Raw genomic sequence first — 22,789 nt, forward strand, 5'->3', positions numbered from 1 at the left:
AAAACTTTTACGTGATCGCCATTATCCATTGGATAACGGCGAACATGTGACCAGGAACCGCTCACCATGGCCCCCCGTGAAATCTCCAGGCTCTCGGCTAAGTTTTGTACCAGGAGCAGGGAGATTTTTAAATTCCCCTGGCAATCCACAGCTTTTGCGCATGCGTCTGCCATTTTGGCGATGTGCATGTGCGCAGAAGCTGGGGTAAGGTCCACAGATGAATCCGGGGACCTTAGGTACGTCATTTCATCCTCCCTCACGGACATGATCCGTGCGGGGAGATAAAACACAAGCTTTTTAAACCTTTTTTTACTTTTTAAAACTTTTTTTTTTCCTTTAAATGATCACTGTTATCCATTGGACAGCAGTGATCATGTCCTCAGTGACATCCCTCTGCTCCTGGCTACACATGGTGACCAGGAGCAGAGGGATTTAAATTTCCCGGGGATCGAGCCCCTCTGATGCGCAGAGGGGGACTTCAGGTCCCGGAAGACCGAGACATCGCGGAGGACCCGGGGTGAGTATTTTCACCTCCCCTCATGGATCCAATCCATGAGGGGAGGTGAAGTTAACTTTTTTTAAACTTTTATACAACTTTTTTGTGATCGCCGCTATCCGCTGGATAGCGGCGATCAAAGGCCCAGAGACATGTCCTGGTTCCCGGCTACCTTCTGCGCATGCACGCCAGACGAATGACGAACAGCGGCGCCGGGTCCCGGAGGACCCTTTCACTGCCGGACACTTCGACAAGGTGGGTTAGTAATTTCAGCTGCCCTGATGGATCCGATCCATCAAGGCAGCAGAATCTTTAACTTTTTAAACTTTTTTTTTTTTTACTTTATTGCGATCAGTGCTATCCTTTGCCGGGGGGGGGGGGGGGAGGGGGACTGCCCGCAGCCCAGGATGACAGCCCCATGTTGTCGGCTACCTGCGGGCACCGACAGCATGGAGCTGTCATGTCCTTAGCTAAGAGGGCAATAATCCAAAGAGGATGTATGTTTTTACGTCCTCTAGGATTAAAGTCCACTTAGCGAGGACGTAAAAAGGCAGTGAGGCCGTCACTAAGGGGTTAATCTGTCCGTAGTAATACGTGGTGCCATCATACCCGTGTGAATGAGGCCACTGTGGCAGATCAGAGGACGGTCCATACTTATCTGTTACTTACCCTTATAGGATTTGATGCATTGGCCAACTGCACCCCAACAGGGATGGGGACAGCAAATCATCCGAGCAGGACAGTCCGTGTCTGCACAACATGGCCGGGTGAGTTTGGGACACGAACCTGGCTTCATATCAAGATGGCAATGTCCTGATCTTACATGTGGAAAATCTGCGTATAAGATAATAAGAGACAGAAAGTCACCCCAAATATAGGACAGGGGTGTAAACACATCTCACCCCAAATATAGGACAGGGGTGTATACACATCACACCCCAAATACAGGACAGGGGTGTATACACATCACACCCCAAATACAGGACAGGGGTGTATACACATCACACCCCAAATACTGGACAGGGGTGTCTACACATCACACCCCAAATACAGGACAGGGGAGTATACACATCTCACCACAAATACAGGACGGGGGTGTATACACATCTCACCACAAACAAAAGACAGGGGTGTACACACACATCACACCCCAAATACAGGACAGCGGTGTACATACACACCACAAATATAGGACAGGGGTGTACACACACACACCACAAATACAGGACGGGGGTGTACATACACACCACAAATATAGGACAGGGGTGTACACACACACACACACACACCACAAATACAGGACAGGGGTGTACACACATCACACCCCAAATACAGGACAGAGGTGTACACACACACACACACACACACACACACATCCCTCTAATACAGGACAGGGGTGTACACACACATCACATCCCAAATACAGGGCAGGGATGTACACACACATCTCACCCCAAATACAGGACAGGGGTGTATACACATCACACCCCAAATACAGGACAGGGGTGTATACACATCTCACCACAAATACAGGACGGGGGTGTACACACACATCACCCCCTTAAACAAAAGACAGGGGTGTACACACACATCACACCCCAAATACAGGACGGTGGTGTACATACACACCACAAATACAGGACAGGGGTGTACACAGATCACACCCCAAATACAGGACAGGGGTGTACACAAACACACACCCCAAATACAGGACATGGGTGTACACACACACACACACACACACACACACACACACACCACAAATACAGGACAGGGGTGTACACACACACACACACACACCAAATATAGGACAGGGGTGTACACACACACACACCACAAACATAGGACAGGGATGTACACCCACATCACATCCCAAATACAGGACAGGGATGTACACACACATCTCACCCCAAATACAGGACAGGGGTGTATACACATCTCACCACAAATATAGGACAGGGATGTACACACACATCTCACCCCAAATACAGGACAGGGGTGTATACACATCTCACCACAAATACAGGACAGGGGTGTATACACATCTCACCACAAATACAGGACAGGAATGTACAAACACTTTTCACCCCAAATGCAGGACGGGGGTGTACACACACACACACAAACCACAAATACAGTACAGGGATGCACACACACATTACACCCCAAGTATAGGACAGGGGTGTACAAACACATCTCACCACAAACACAGGACAGGAATGTACAAACACTTTTCACGCCAAATGCAGGACGGGGGTGTACACACACACACACAAACCACAAATACAGTACAGGGTTGCACACACACATTACACCCCAAATACAGGACGGGGTTGTATACACACACACACACCACAAATACTGGACAGAGATGTACACACACACACACCCCAAATACAGGGCAGGGATGTACACACACATCACACCCAAAGTATAGGACAGGGGTGTACACACACACCACAAATACAGGACAGGGGTGTACACACACACAAACACACACCAAATACAGGACAGGAATGTACACACACATCACACCCCAAATATAGGGGGGGGGGGGCACACACATGTCACCCCAAATAGAGGACAGGAGTGTACACACACATCTTACCCCAAATATAGGACAGGGGTGTACACACACATCACACCCCAAATATAGGACAGGGATGTACACACACGCACACACCAAATACAGGACAGGGATGTACACACACACACACCACAAATACAGGACAGGGGTTTACACACACATCACACCCCAAATATAGGACAGGGATGTACACACACACACACCACAAATACAGGACAGGGGTTTACACACACATCACACCCCAAATATAGGACAGGGGTGTACACACACATCACACACCACAAATACAGGACAGGGGTTTACACACACATCACATCCCAAATATAGGACAGGAGTGTACACACACATCTCACACCAAATATAGGACAAGGGTGTACACACACATCTCACCCCAAATATAGGACAGGGGTGTACATACACACATCACACCCCAAATACAGGAGAGGGGTGTACACAAACACACACAAACCACAAATACAGTACAGGCTTGCACACACACATGACACCTCAAGTATAGGACAGGGGTGTACACACACATTTCACCCCAAATACAGGATGGGGTTGTATACACACACACACCACAAATACTGGACAGAGATGTACATACACACACCCCAAATACAAGGCAGGGATGTACACACACACATCACAGCCAAAGTATAGGACAGGGATGTACACACACACATCACACCCCAAATACAGGATAGGGGTGTACACACACATCACTCCCTAAATATAGGACAGGGGTGTACAAACACATCTCACCCCAAATGTAAGACAGCAGTGTACACACAGACATCTCACCCCACATACAGGACAGGCGTGTACACACACATCACACCCCAAACAAAAGACAGGGGTGTACACACACATTTCACCCCAAATAAAGGACAGGGGTGTACAAACACATCTCACCCCAAATGTAAGACAGCAGTGTACACACACACATCTCACCCCAAATACAGGACAGGCGTGTACACACACATCACACCCCAAACAAAAGACCGGGGTGTACACACACATTTCACCCCAAATACAGGACAGGGATGTACACACACACATCACACCCCAAATACAGGATAGGGGTGTACACACACATCACTCCCTAAATATAGGACAGGGGTGTACAAACACATCTCACCCCAAATGTAAGACAGCAGTGTACACACAGACATCTCACCCCACATACAGGACAGGCGTGTACACACACATCACACCCCAAACAAAAGACAGGGGTGTACACACACATTTCACCCCAAATACAGGACAGGGGTGTACAAACACATCTCACCCCAAATGTAAGACAGCAGTGTACACACACACATCTCACCCCAAATACAGGACAGGCGTGTACACACACATCACACCCCAAACAAAAGACCGGGGTGTACACACACATTTCACCCCAAATACAGGACAGGGATGTACACACACACATCACAGCCCAAATACAGGATAGGGGTGTACACACACACATCACACCCCAAATACAAGACAGGGGTGTACACACACATCACACCCCAAATATAGGAAAGGGGTGTACACACACATCACACCCCAAATATAGGAAAGGGGTGTACACACACATCACACCCCAAACAAAAGACTGGGGTATACACACACACAACACACCCCAAATACAGGACGGGGGTGTACATACACACCCCAAATACAGGACAGGGGTGTACACACATCACGCCCCAAATACAGGACAGGGGTGTACACACACACACACACCACAAATACAGTACAGGGGTGTACACACACACATACACCACAAATATAGGACAGGGATGTACACCCACATCACATCCCAAATACAGGACAGGGATGTATACACACATCTCACCCCAAATACAGGACAGGGGTGTATACACATCTCACCACAAATACAGCACAGGAATGTACAAACACTTTTCACCCCAAATGCAGGACGGGGGTGTACACACACACACAAACCACACATACTGTACAGGCTTGCACACACACATGACACCCCAAGTATAGGACAGGGTTGCACACACACATTTCACCCCAAATACAGGACGGGGTTGTATACCCACACACACACACACCACAAATACTGGACAGAGATGTACATACACACACCCCAAATACAAGGTAGGGATGTAGACACACACACCAAATACAGGGCAGGGATGTACACACACAACACACACAAATTATAGGACAGGGGTGTACACACATATAACACCCCAAATACAGGACAGGGGTGTACACACACACATAACGCCCCAAATACAGGACAGGGGTGTACACACACACATCACACCCCAAATACAGGACAGGGGTGTACACACACACACATCACACCCCAAATACAGGACAGGGGTGTACACACACACACATCACACCCCAAACACAGGACAGGGGTGTACACACCCACATCACACCCCAAACACAGGACAGGGGTGTACACACCCACATCACACCCAAAAATACTGGACAGGGGTGTACAGACACATCACACCCCAAATACAGGACAGCGGTGTACACACACATCACACCCCAAATACAGGACAGCGGTGTACACACACATCACACCCCAAATATAGGAAAGTGGTGTACACACACATCACACCTAAAATACAAGACAGGGGTGTACACACACATCACACCCCAAATACAGGACAGGGGTGTACACACACACATCACACCCCAAATACAGGACAGGGGTGTAAACACGCACATCACACCCCAAATACAGGACAGGGGTGTACACACACACATCACGCCCCAAATACTGGACAGGGGTGTACACACACACACACACATCACACCCAAAAATACAGGACAGGGGTGTACACACACACATCACACCCAAAAATACAGGACAGGGGTGTACACACACACATCACACCCCAAATACAGGACAGGGGTGTACACACACATTTCACCCCAAATACAGGACAGGGGTGTACACACACATCACACCTCAAATACAGGACAGGGGAGCATAGGGGTGCATGCACATCTCACCACAAATATAGGACAGGGGTGCACACACACACACACATCTCACCCCAAATATAGACCAGGGGTGTAAACGCCCATCACACCCCAAATATAGGACAGCGGTGTACACACCCATCACACACCAAATATAGCACAGGGGAGTACACACACACATCACAAACACAGGAGAGGGATGTACATACACACACACATCAAAAATAGGACAGGGATTTACACACACACACACACACACACACACCAAATACAGGACAGGGATGTACACACTCACACACACAACAAGTACAGGACAGGGGTGTACACACACACACACACACACACCAAATACAGGACAGGGATTTACACACACACACACACACACACACACCAAATACAGGACAGGGATTTACACACACACACACACACACACACACACACACACACACACACACACACACAGCAAATACAGGACAAGGATGTACACACACACACACACAAACACCAAATACAGGACAGGGATTTACACACATACACACACACACACACACACACACACACCAAATACAGGACAAGGATGTACACACACACACCAAATACAGGACAGGGGTGTACACACACAAACACACACACACACACACACACCAAATACTGGACGGGGGTGTACACACACACACACACCACAAATACAGGACAGGGATTTACATACACATCACACCCCAAATATAGAACAGGGGTGTACACACACATCACACCCCACAAATACAGGACAGGGATTTACACACACATCACACCCCAAATATAGGACAGGGGTGTACACACACATCAAACCCCAAATATAGGACAGGGGTGTACACACACATCACACCCCAAATACAGGACAGAGGTGTACACACACAATACACCCCAAATACAGGACAGGGGTGTACACACACAATACACCCCAAATACAGGACAGAGGTGTACACACCCATCACACCCCAAATATAGGACGGGGGTGTACACACACACCACACCCCAAATATAGGACGGGGGTGTACATACACACCACACCCCAAATACAGGACAGAGGTGTACACACACACACCCCAAATATAGGACGGGGGTGTACACACACACACACACCCCAAATATAGGACAGGGGTGTACACACACACACACACCAAATACAGGACAGGGGTGTACACACACACACCACATATAGGACAGGGGTGTACACACACACCCTCACCACAAATATAGGACAGGGATGTACACCCACATCACATCCCAAATACAAGACAGGGATGTACACACATATCTCACCCCAAATACAGTACAGGGGTATATACACATCTCACCACAAATACAGGACAGGAATGTACAAACACTTTTCACCCCAAGTATAGGACAGGGGTGTACACACACATTTCACCCCAAACACAGGATGGGGTTGTATATACACACACACACCACAAATACTGGACAGAGATGTACACACACACACCCCAAATACAGGGCAGGGATGTACAAACACATCACACCCAAAGTACAGGACAGGGGTGTACACACACACCACAAATACAGGACAGGGGTGTACACACACACAAACACACACCAAATACAGGACAGGAATGTACACACACATCACACCCCAAAAATAGGACAAGGCTGTACGCACACATCTCACCCCAAATATAGGACAGGGGTGTACACACACATCTCACCCCAAATATAGAACAGGCGTGTGCACACACATCACACCCCAAATATAGGACAGGGATGTACACACACACACACACACACCAAATACAGGACAGGGATGTACACACACACACACACCAAATACAGGACAGGGATGTACACACACACACACACCAAATACAGGACAGGGATGTACACACACAAACACACACACACACACACACCACAAGTATAGGACAGGGGTGTACACACACACCAAATACAGGATAGGGGTGTACACACACATCACACCCCAAATATAGGACAAGGGTGTACACACACATCACACCCCAAATATAGGACAGGAGTGTACACACACATCTCACCCCAAATATAGGACAAGGGTGTACACACACATCTCACCCCAAATATAGGACAGGGGTGTACACACACACATCACACCCCAAATACAGGACAGGGGTGTACACAAACATCACACCCCAAATACAGGACAGGGGTGTACACACACATCACACCCCAAATACAGGACAGGGGTGTACACACACACACACACACACACATCACAGCCCAAATATAGGATGGGGGTGTACATACACCCCCCAAATACAGGACAGGGGTGTACACACACCACAAATACAGGACAGGGGTGTACACACACATACACCACAAATATAGGACAGGGATGTACACCCACATCACATCCCAAATACAGGACAGGGAAGTACACACACATCTCACCCCAAATGCAGGACGGGGGTGTACTCACACACACACACGCACAAACCACAAATACAGTACAGGCTTGCAGACACACATGACACCCCAAGTATAGGAGAGAGGTGTACACACACATTTCACCCCAAATACAGGATGGGGTTGTATACACACACACACACACACACACACCACAAATACTGGACAGAGATGTACATACACACACCCCAAATACAAGGCAGGGATGTACACACACACATCACAGCCAAAGTATAGGACAGGGATGTACACACACACATCACACCCCAAATACAGGATAGGGGTGTACACACACATCACTCCCTAAATATAGGACAGGGGTGTACAAACACATCTCACCCCAAATGTAAGACAGCAGTGTACACACAGACATCTCACCCCACATACAGGACAGGCGTGTACACACACATCACACCCCAAACAAAAGACAGGGGTGTACACACACATTTCACCCCAAATACAGGACAGGGGTGTACAAACACATCTCACCCCAAATGTAAGACAGCAGTGTACACACACACATCTCACCCCAAATACAGGACAGGCGTGTACACACACATCACACCCCAAACAAAAGACCGGGGTGTACACACACATTTCACCCCAAATACAGGACAGGGGTGTACACACACATCACACCTCAAATACAGGACAGGGGAGCATAGGGGTGCATGCACATCTCACCACAAATATAGGACAGGGGTGCACACACACACACACATCTCACCCCAAATATAGACCAGGGGTGTAAACACCCATCACACCCCAAATATAGGACAGCGGTGTACACACCCATCACACACCAAAGATAGCACAGGGGAGTACACACACATCACAAACACAAGAGAGGGATGTACATACACACACACACATCAAAAATAGGACAGGGATTTACACACACACACACCAAATACAGGACAGGGATGTACACACACATCACACCCCAAATACAGGACAGGGATTTACACACACACACACACACACACACACACCAAATACAGGACAGGGATTTACACACACACACACACACACACCAAATACAGGACAGGGATTTACACACACACACACACACACACCAAATACAGGACAGGGATTTACACACACACACACACACCAAATACAGGACAGGGATTTACACACACACACACACACCAAATACAGGACAAGGATGTACACACACACACACACACATACACACACACACACCAAATACAGGACAGGGATTTACACACATACACACACACACCAAATACAGGACAAGGATGTACACACACACACCAAATACAGGACAGGGGTGTACACACACAAACACACACACACCAAATACAGGACAAGGATGTACACACACACACCAAATACAGGACAGGGGTGTACACACACAAACACACACACACCAAATACAGGACAAGGATGTACACACACACACCAAATACAGGACAGGGGTGTACACACACAAACACACACACACACACACACACACACACACCACAAATACAGGACAGGGATTTACATACACATCACACCCCAAATATAGAACAGGGGTGTACACACACATCACACCCCACAAATACAGGACAGGGATTTAAACACACATCACACCCCAAATATAGGACAGGGGTGTACGCACACATCAAACCCCAAATATAGGACAGGGGTGTACACACACATCACACCCCAAATACAGGACAGAGGTGTACACACACAATACACCCCAAATACAGGACAGGGGTGTACACACACAATACACCCCAAATACAGGACAGAGGTGTACACACCCATCACACCCCAAATATAGGACGGGGGTGTACACACACACCACACCCCAAATATAGGACGGGGGTGTACATACACACCACACCCCAAATACAGGACAGAGGTGTACACACACACACACACCAAATATAGGACGGGGGTGTACACACACACACACACACACACCCCAAATATAGGACAGGGGTGTACACACACACACCCCCCAAATACAGGACAGGGGTGTACACACACACACACCACATATAGGACAGGGGTGTACACACACACCCACACCACAAATATAGGACAGGGATGTACACCCACATCACATCCCAAATACAGGACAGGGATGTACACACATATCTCACCCCAAATACAGGACAGGGGTATATACACATCTCACCACAAATACAGGACAGGAATGTACAAACACTTTTCACCCCAAGTATAGGACAGGGGTGTACACACACATTTCACCCCAAATACAGGATGGGGTTGTATATACACACACACCACAAATACTGGACAGAGATGTACACACACACACACCCCAAATACAGGGCAGGGATGTACACACACATCACACCCAAAGTAGAGGACAGGGGTGTACACACACACCACAAATACAGGACAGGGGTGTACACACACACAAACACACACCAAATACAGGACAGGAATGTACACACACATCACACCCCAAATATAGGACAAGGGTGTACGCACACATCTCACCCCAAATATAGGACAGGGGTGTACACACACATCTCACCCCAAATATAGAACAGGCGTGTGCACACACATCACACCCCAAATATAGGACAGGGATGTACACACACACACACACACACCAAATACAGGACAGGGATGTACACACACACACACACCAAATACAGGACAGGGATGTACACACACACACACACCAAATACAGGACAGGGATGTACACACACACACCACAAGTATAGGACAGGGGTGTACACACACACCAAATACAGGATAGGGGTGTACACACACATCACACCCCAAATATAGGACAAGGGTGTACACACACATCACACCCCAAATATAGGACAGGAGTGTACACACACATCTCACCCCAAATATAGGACAAGGGTGTACACACACATCTCACCCCAAATATAGGACAGGGGTGTACACACACACATCACACCCCAAATACAGGACAGGGGTGTACACACACACACACATCAAACCTCAAATACAGGACAGGGGTGTACACACACATCACACCCCAAATACAGGACAGGGGTGTACACACACATCACACCCCAAATACAGGACAGGGTTGTACACACACATCACACCCCAAATACAGGACAGGGGTGTACACACACATCACACCCCAAATATAGGAAAGGGGTGTACACACACATCACACCCCAAACAAAAGACAGGGGTGTATACACACACACACACACACACATCACAGCCCAAATATAGGAAAGGGATGTACACACACATCACACCCCAAACAAAAGACAGGGGTGTACACACACACACACACACACACACACAACCACAAATACAGTACAGGCTTGCAGACACACATGACACCCCAAGTATAGGAGAGAGGTGTACACACACATTTCACCCCAAATACAGGATGGGGTTGTATACACACACACACACACACACACACACACCACAAATTCTGGACAGAGATGTACATACACACACCCCAAATACAAGGCAGGGATGTACACACACACATCACAGCCAAAGTATAGGACAGGGATGTACACACACACATCACACCCCAAATACAGGATAGGGGTGTACACACACATCACTCCCTAAATATAGGACAGGGGTGTACAAACACATCTCACCCCAAATGGAAGACAGCAGTGTACACACACACATCTCACCCCAAATACAGGACAGGCGTGTACACACACATCACACCCCAAACAAAAGACAGGGGTGTACACACACATTTCACCCCAAATACAGGACAGGGGTATACACACACATCACACCTCAAATACAGGACAGGGGAGCATAGGGGTGCATGCACATCTCACCACAAATATAGGACAGGGGTGCACACACACACACATCTCACCCCAAATATAGACCAGGGGTGTAAACACCCATCACACCCCAAATATAGGACAGCGGTGTACACACCCATCACACACCAAATATAGCACAGGGGAGTACACACACATCACAAACACAGGAGAGGGATGTACATACACACACACACATCAAAAATAGGACAGGGATTTACACACACACACACCAAATACAGGACAGGGATGTACACACACATCACACCCCAAATACAGGACAGGGATTTACACACACACACACACCAAATACAGGACAGAGGTGTACACACACAATACACCCCAAATACAGGACAGGGGTGTACACACACAATACACCCCAAATACAGGACAGAGGTGTACACACCCATCACACCCCAAATATAGGACGGGGGTGTACACACACACCACACCCCAAATATAGGACGGGGGTGTACATACACACCACACCCCAAATACAGGACAGAGGTGTACACACACACACCCCAAATATAGGACGGGGGTGTACACACACACACACCACATATAGGACAGGGGTGTACACACACACCCACACCACAAATATAGGACAGGGATGTACACCCACATCACATCCCAAATACAGGACAGGGATGTACACACATATCTCACCCCAAATACAGGACAGGGGTATATACACATCTCACCACAAATACAGGACAGGAATGTACAAACACTTTACACCCCAAGTATAGGACAGGGGTGTACACACACATTTCACCCCAAATACAGGACGGGGTTGTAAATACACACACACACCACAAATACAGGACAGAGATGTACACACACATCACACCCAAAGTATAGGACAGGGGTGTACACACACACCACAAATACAGGACAGGGGTGTACACACACACAAACACACACCAAATACAGGACAGGAATGTACACACACATCACACCCCAAATATAGGACAAGGGTGTACACACACATCTCACCCCAAATAGAGGACAGGAGAGTACACGCACACATCTCACCCCAAATATAGGACAGGGGTGTACACACACATCTCACCCCAAATAAAGAACAGGCGTGTGCACACACATCAAACCCCAAATATAGGACAGGGATGTACACACACACACACACCAAATACAGGACAGGGATGTACACACACACCAAATACAGGACAGGGATGTACACACACACACACACCAAATACAGGACAGGGATGTACACACACAAACACACACACACACCACAAGTATAGGACAGGGGTGTACACACACACCAAATACAGGATAGGGGTGTACACACACATCACACCCCAAATATAGGACAAGGGTGTACACACACATCACACCCCAAATATAGGACAGGAGTGTACACACACATCTCACCCCAAATATAGGACAAGGGTGTACACACACATCTCACCCCAAATATAGGACAGGGGTGTACACACACACATCACACCCCAAATACAGGACAGGGGTGTACACACACACACATCAAACCTCAAATACAGGACAGGGGTGTACACACACATCACACCCCAAATACAGGACAGGGGTGTACACACACATCACACCCCAAATACAGGACAGGGGTGTACACACACATCACACCCCAAATACAGGACAGGGGTGTACACACACATCACACCCCAAATATAGGAAAGGGGTGTACACACACATCACACCCCAAACAAAAGACAGGGGTGTACACACACACACACACACACACGCACAAACCACAAATACAGTACAGGCTTGCAGACACACATGACACCCCAAGTATAGGAGAGAGGTGTACACACACATTTCACCCCAAATACAGGATGGGGTTGTATACACACACACACACACACCACAAATACTGGACAGAGATGTACATACACACACCCCAAATACAAGGCAGGGATGTACACACACACATCACAGCCAAAGTATAGGACAGGGATGTACACACATACATCACACCCCAAATACAGGACAGGGGTGTACACACACACATCACACCCCAAATACAAGACAGGGGTGTACACACACACATCACACCCCAAATACAAGGCAGGGATGTACACACACATCACAGCCAAAGTATAGGACAGGGATGTACACACATACATCACACCCCAAATACAGGACAGGGGTGTACACACACATATCACACCCCAAATACAAGACAGCAGTGTACACACACACATCTCTCCCCAAATACAGGACAGGCGTGTACACACGCATCACACCCCAAACAAAAGGCAGGGGTGTACACACACATTTCACCCCAAATACAGGCCAGGGGTGTACACACACATCTTACCACAAATATAGGACAGGGGTGCGCACACACACACACACACATCTCACCCCAAATATAGACCAGGGGTGTACACACCCATCACACCCCAAATATAGGACAGCGGTGTACACACCCATCACACCCCAAATATAGGACAGGGGTATACACACACACATCACAAACACAGGAGAGGGATGTACATACACACACACACACCAAAAATAGGACAGGGATTTACACACACACACACACACACACACCAAATACAGGACAGGGATGTACACATACGCACACACCAAATACAGGACAGGGATGTACACACACACACCACAAGTACAGGACAGGGGTGTACACACACACACCAAATACAGGACAGGGATTTACACACACACACACACCAAATACAGGACAGGGCTTTACACACACACACATACACACACACACGCGACCACACCAAATACAGGACAGGGGTTTACACACACACACCAAATACAGGACAGGGATTTACACACACACACACCAAATACAGGACAGGGATTTACACACACACACACCAAATACAGGACAGGGATTTACACACACACACACACATCAAAAACAGGACAAGGATGTACACACACACACACACCCCAAATATAGGACAGGGATGTACACACAAACACACACCACAAGTACAGGACAGGGGTGTATACACACACACACCAAATACAGGACAGGGATTTACACACACACACACATCAAATACAGGACAAGGATGTACACACACACACACACCCCAAATATAGGACAGGGATGTACACACAAACACACACCACAAGTACAGGACAGGGGTGTATACACACACACACCAAATACAGGACAAGGATGTACACACACACACACACACATACACACACACACACCAAATACAGGACAGGGATTAACACACACACACACACACCAAATACAGGACAAGGATGTACACACACACACACACACACACACCAAATACAGGACAGGGATGTACACACACACACACACACCAAATAATGGACGGGGGTGTACACACACACACAACACAAATACAGGACAGGGATTTACACACACATCACACCCCAAATATAGAACAGGGGTGTACAAACACATCTCACCCCAAATGTAAGACAGCAGTGTACACACACACATCTCTCCCCAAATACAGGACAGGCGTGTACACACACATCACACCCCAAACAAAAGGCAGGGGTGTACACACATATTTCACCCCAAATACAGGCCAGGGGTGTACACACACATCTCACCACAAATATAGGACAGGGGAGCGCACACACACACACACACATCTCACCCCAAATATAGACCAGGGGTGTACACACCCATCACACCCCAAATATAGGACAGCGCTGTACACACCCATCACACCCCAAAAATAGGACAGGGATTTACACACACACACACACACACACACACCAAATACAGGACAGGGATGTACACACACACACACACACACACACCACAAGTACAGGACAGGGGTGTACACACACACACACACACACACACCAAATACAGGACAGGGATTTACACACACACACACACACCAAATACAGGACAGGGCTTTACACACACACACACACACACACACGACCACACCAAATACAGGACAGGGGATTACACACACACACACCAAATACAGGACAGGGATTTACACACACACACACACCAAATACAGGACAAGGATGTACACACACACACACACACACCAAATACAGGACAGGGATGTACACACACACACACACACACACCAAATACAGGACAGGGATGTACACACACCCACACACACACACACACACACCAAATAATGGACGGGGGAGTACACACACACAACACAAATACAGGACAGGGATTTACACACACATCACACCCCAAATATAGAACAGGGGTGTACAAACACATCTCACCCCAAATGTAAGACAGCAGTGTACACACACACACATCTCTCCCCAAATACAGGACAGGCGTGTACACACACATCACACCCCAAACAAAAGTCAGGGGTGTACACACACATTTCACCCCAAATACAGGCCAGGGGTGTACACACACATCTCACCACAAATATAGGACAGTTGTGCGCACACACACACACACACACACACATCTCACCCCAAATATAGACCAGGGGTGTACACACCCATCACACCCCAAATATAGGACAGCGGTGTACACACCCATCACACCCCAAATATAGGACAGGGGTGTACACACACACATCACAAACACAGGAGAGGGATGTACATACACACACACCAAAAATAGGACAGGGATTTACACACACACACACACACACACCAAATACAGGACAGTGATGTACACACACACACACACACACCACAAGTACAGGACAGGGGTGTACACACACACACACACACACACCAAATACAGGACAGGGATTTACACACACACACCAAATACAGGACAGGGCTTTACACACACACACACACACACACACGACCACACCAAATACAGGACAGGGGTTTACACACACACACACACACACACCAAATACAGGACAGGGATTTACACACACACACACCAAATACAGGACAAGGATGTACAGACACACACACACCCCAAATATAGGACAGGGATGTACACACAAACACACACCACAAGTACAGGACAGGGGTGTATACACACACACACCAAATACAGGACAGGGGTTTACACACACACACACACACCAAATACAGGACAGGGATTTACACACACACACACCAAATACAGGACAAGGATGTACAGACACACACACACCCCAAATATAGGACAGGGATGTACACACAAACACACACCACAAGTACAGGACAGGGGTGTATACACACACACACCAAATACAGGACAGGGATTTACACACACACACACACCAAATACAGGACAAGGATGTACACACACACACACACACACCAAATACAGGACAGGGATTAACACACATACACACACACACACCAAAAACAGGACAAGGATGTACACACACACACACACACACACCAAATACAGGACAGGGATGTACACACACACACACACACCAAATACAGGACAGGGATGTACACACACACACACACACCAAATACAGGACAGGGATGTACACACACACACACACCAAATACAGGACAGGGATGTACACACACACACACACACACACACACACACCAAATACAGGACAGGGATGTACACACACACACACACACCAAATAATGGACAGGGATTTACACACACATCACATCCCAAATATAGAACAGGGGTGTACACACACATCACACCCAAAATATAGGACAGTGGTGTACACACACATCTCACCCAAAATATAGGACAAGGGTGTACACACACACATCACACCCCAAATATAGGAAAGGGGTGTACACACACACATCACACCTCAAATACAGGACAGGGGTGTACACACACATCTCTCCCTAAATATAGGACAGGGGTGTACAAACACATCTCACCTCAAATGTAAGACAGCAGTGTACACACACACATCTCACCACAAATACAGGACAGGCGTGTACACACACATCACACCCCAAACAAAAGACAGGGGTGTACACACACATTTCACCCCAAATACAGGACAGGGGTGTACAAACACATCTCACCCCAAATGTAAGACAGCAGTGTACACACACACATCTCACCCCAAATACAGGACAGGCGTGTACACACACATCACACCCCAAACAAAAGACAGGGGTGTACACACACATTTCACCCCAAATACAGGACAGGGGTGTACACACACATCACACCCCAAATATAGGACAGGGGTGTACACACACACATCACAAACACAGGAGAGAGATGTACACACACCAAATACAGGACAGGGATTTACACACACACACACACACACACACACAAACATCAAATACAGGACAGGGATTTACACACACACCAAATACAGGACAGGGATGTACACACACACACACACACACAGACACCAAATACAGGACAGGGATTTACACACACACCAAATACAGGACAGGGGTGTACACACACATAGACACACACACCAAATACTGGACGGGGGGTGTACACACACACACCAAATACAGGACAGGGGTGTACACACACAAACACACACACACACACACACACAGACACACACACCAAATACTGGACGGGGGTGTACACACACACACCACAAATACAGGACAGGGATTTACACACACAATGTAGAAAGAGATGAGAAGGGGAACAGCACTTCCAATCAATATGTTGTAGCACTTACAGGCTTGCAGGGTGCACGATCCACAGCCAAGGTCTGGACCCAAAGACCGGAAGAAGCAGGAAATCCTTACAAAATGTGTTGAATCAGCACTCCAGGGGTTAATCATAAATAAAACAGCACTTTATTCCTCAATGGTAAAAGATCGAAACGTTGCAGCTATGTCTTTTACCATTGAGGAATAAAGTGCTGTTTTATTTATGATTAACCCCTGGAGTGCTGATTCAACACATTTTGTAGGGATTTACACACACATCACACCCCAAATACAGGACAGGGGTGTACACACACATCACACCCCAAATATAGGACAGGGGTGTACACACACATCACACCCCAAATATAGGACAGCGGTGTACACACACATCTCACCCAAAATATAGGACAGGGGTGTACACACACATCACACCCCGAATACAGGACAGGGGTGTACACACACAATACACCCCAAATACAGGACAGAGGTGTACACACCCATCACACCCCAAATATAGGACGGGGGTGTACACACACACCACACCCCAAATATAGGACAGGGGTGTACACACACACCACACCCCAAATACAGGTGTTTATACTATTAATACTTTGTAATATGACTATATTATTTCCCGGTGTCATACAAACATAAAATTTGGCATGACTATTCTTTAGGTCTAAATAGGAAAAGTAAAGGGGTCACAACTCGATTATTCAATGCTAATTGCAATAGGGCACCCCTATGTAATGTAACTTCTCAGTGTCATACAAGCGTGAAATTTGGCGCGAGCATTCTTTAGGTCCTTAATGAGGAGGGTGGGAGGGGTGGCACATTCTGCAGAGGGACATTGGTACATGCAGCCTGAGGAGAATCTAAATCTCCTCTATGTGTATACATATTTTATTCCTCGGTTCCTCTAAAGTAACCTTCACTTCATAAAATTTTCTGTGCAAACAACACGTAAACACCTGTAATAAAATTAAGTCGGGCGAGGCCGGTTATATCAGCATGTGTATATATATATATATATATATATATATATATATATATTTTTTTTTTTTTTTTTAAAGGTGCTGTACAGTGTATGTGTGTATATATATGTACACAATACAGCACTACATATGTGACAGTAGAAGTAGTGCTGTGCAGTGTGTGTGTTTATATAGTGTGTACTGTACAGTATATTATGATAGTAGAAGTAGTGCTGTACTGGGTGTAGAGATATATATATATATATATATATATATATGACAGAAGCAGCACTGTATAGCATGTATGTATGTGTATATATCATGGATATGTGTGTGTGTGTACATGACAGGAGAAGTAGTGCTGCATTGGGAGTGTGTATATGCGCGTGTGTGCATAATATATATATATATATATATATATATATATATATATATATATATATATATATATATGTGTGTGTATATATATGATTATACACATACATGAAGTGCTACTGTGTATAATACAGGAATATGCCATCTGCTCCTCTTACCTGGTTTCGGACAGGGCTTTGGTATTATTCCTGGATTTTCTAGGAAATCGGTTTCTTCTGTGGTTCCTCTGTAGACCAGGAGGAGTAGCAGGAGGGATGCGGTGACTGGTGACATGTCTGCTGAATATGTGGGGGATCCTCCGTGTGCTGCTCTATATGGATGCCGCTGACAGGCGGGGGTGATGGCGTATGGTACCAGGATCAGGAACTTCAGGATGGTTTCCTCCTTCTGGTTCCTGGAAGCTTCTTCCTGCTTGTGTTTCCTGGTTCCGCAGGGTCTGTGTATTGTGCGGCTGTGATGCCTGCGGCCCTCTTCTCCTTCCTCATCTGTATTTGTCTACTTAATATTCCATCCAGGCTGAATGAAATGTCCCAGAAATGTGACAACAGCTGAGGTGCTGACGTGTAGAGTCTACTGCAGATGGTTTTCGTCCCGAGGGGGCTCCAGCGGACGCAACCTGCAAAACTTTGTAGATATAGCAATTTTACCAATTGGCTCCTTTTTGGAAAATTCCTCCGATGAGGACATTACATCCCCCACGCCTGCAGCTGGCGACGCTTTTGCATACGTTGCGCCGTTCTTATTGTCCCCTAATGTTATTAACAATTCTTTGACAAAATGAAAAATAAAAAAGTTTTGGCCCGGTGTCGCCAGTAGAGCAAATTGTGACTGTTCTCAGTGAGAGAAGCCAAGTCATCCTGTAGATAGGAGACCTTGTAAAGGCCAACAAAAATACATGATGTTATGGCGAGCTTTCTGGTTCTTTACTATCGGCCCTTCATCAGGCTGAAAGGAACCATCCATCATTATATAGGCTGATGAAGGGTTGATAGAAGAACCTAAAAGCTCGCTATAACATCAACTATTTTTGAAGGCCATTAAAAAGTCTCATATCCACAAGATGACTTGGTTTCTCTCACTGGGAACCGCCACACTTCACAATTCTTTGGTAAAACTACATTTCTTTAGGCCCTACAATATTGGCACCTCCACTATTATTTGCAGCTTCCAGAATAGCGGTGAGCCGCTGTAATACCTTCCAAGGTTGGAGAGGAATTGTTGAGGGGTCTCGGAGCTCTCCTCCACGCAGGATGCTCCCCTCTAATACATGGGCCAGGTTTCTCTTTAGGGGTCATATCCAGTGACTGAAGGGACAGGTCTGATGGTCCCAGCATCACTTCTGGGTGGTTGTGATGTATGTTTCAGGTCATTATCTGCTGACGGTAGAGGCAGATCCGGGGGTCCGATGTCTCCTGGTATTCAATGTAATGCTTGACTTAAGTATGTTTGTACCCCCTTTAGTAAAGTGGCTGTGCCACAGGACAGGGGATTACCATATGAACTGTGGGGGTCCAACCACTAGGACACCCAGCTATCCTGAGAATGGGGACCCTGTGCAACCACCAATCTATTTACTTGGGGACCGCGATGGGAGTCCCAGCAGTCATATCCTCATATCCACTATAGCATCATGTCTCTTTGTTGGCCATCATATCTACAGGACGACCTGGCTTCTCTTGCTGGGAACAATCCCTGTTGACTCTACTGGCGACACTGGACCAAACCTTTGTTTTCCTTCTACATATATGTTTGTTGTCAGACGCCTGTGAACCGCGACACTGGACACATTTAATTGTTCTGTGACCTTCTTGTCATCAGTGAGATGTCGAGTCTATAAATCTCCAAGAATATGAGAAGAAGGAGTTCCACGTCAGGAGTCTCACATTCATAAACACTTGAGGAAATGGGACTTAAAATGTTGTTGGTTCAGGTGACTACAGAAGCTCTTCTCCCACTAAGACCGGAGACAGGTAACCCCTCTCCCCATGTACCTCTCCAATCAGGGGGAACATTCCTCCAAACCGAAGGGCAGAACTGATCAACAATTACCAGAAGCGTCTAGATGAAGTTATTGCTGCACAAGGATACTGAAAGCAGAGGTTCACATACTTTTGCCACTCACAGACATGTGATATTGGATCATTTCCTCAATAAATACACAACCTGGTCTAATATTATGGACTCATTTGTTTGATTTGTGCCTCTTTATCTACTTTTAAGATTTGCTGAAAATCTGATGTCATTTTAGCTTCAATGTAAGCAGAAATATGAACAATTCTGAAGGGTTCACAAACTTTCAAGCACCACTCTATATATAGATAACACAGGATACAACATTTACAATAGATGATTAGTTGTGACTATCTACTCCCTCTCTCTGCAAATGACCTCTGTATAGGTCTCATGGCATGTCTAGAACAGTCTCCCATACAAGTCACTGGGTCCCTTCCCGTCCATGGCCCATGAGGCAGCTGTAAAGAATCCCTCCAGATGCTCTAAACCAGGGGTCCCCAACCACCGGTCTGCGGACCGGGCCATTAGGTGCTTAGCGCCGGTCCGCGGCACCGCCGGGAACTTTTTCTTCTAATCACAAGGCCCGCTGCCTCGTGTTATGTGGCCCGC

General features: G+C 47.0%; 1 long non-coding RNA gene across 1 annotated transcript in view; it reads right to left on the minus strand.

Moving 5' to 3' along the window:
- LOC136608932 (uncharacterized) overlaps window positions 1-20,489 on the minus strand; it is a 40,648-nt gene extending 20,159 nt beyond the window's left edge. The window contains exons 1-2 of the long non-coding RNA XR_010790036.1: window positions 20,326-20,489; window positions 1,166-1,330 (exon numbers count right to left, since the gene is read on the minus strand). This is a non-coding gene — a long non-coding RNA (uncharacterized lncRNA). The remainder of the gene's footprint in view (window positions 1-1,165; window positions 1,331-20,325) is intronic.
- Between the last annotated feature and the right edge of the window lie 2,300 nt (window positions 20,490-22,789).

This window comes from Eleutherodactylus coqui, chromosome 1 (assembly GCF_035609145.1).
Source record: "Eleutherodactylus coqui strain aEleCoq1 chromosome 1, aEleCoq1.hap1, whole genome shotgun sequence".
Lineage (NCBI taxonomy): Eukaryota > Metazoa > Chordata > Amphibia > Anura > Eleutherodactylidae > Eleutherodactylus > Eleutherodactylus coqui.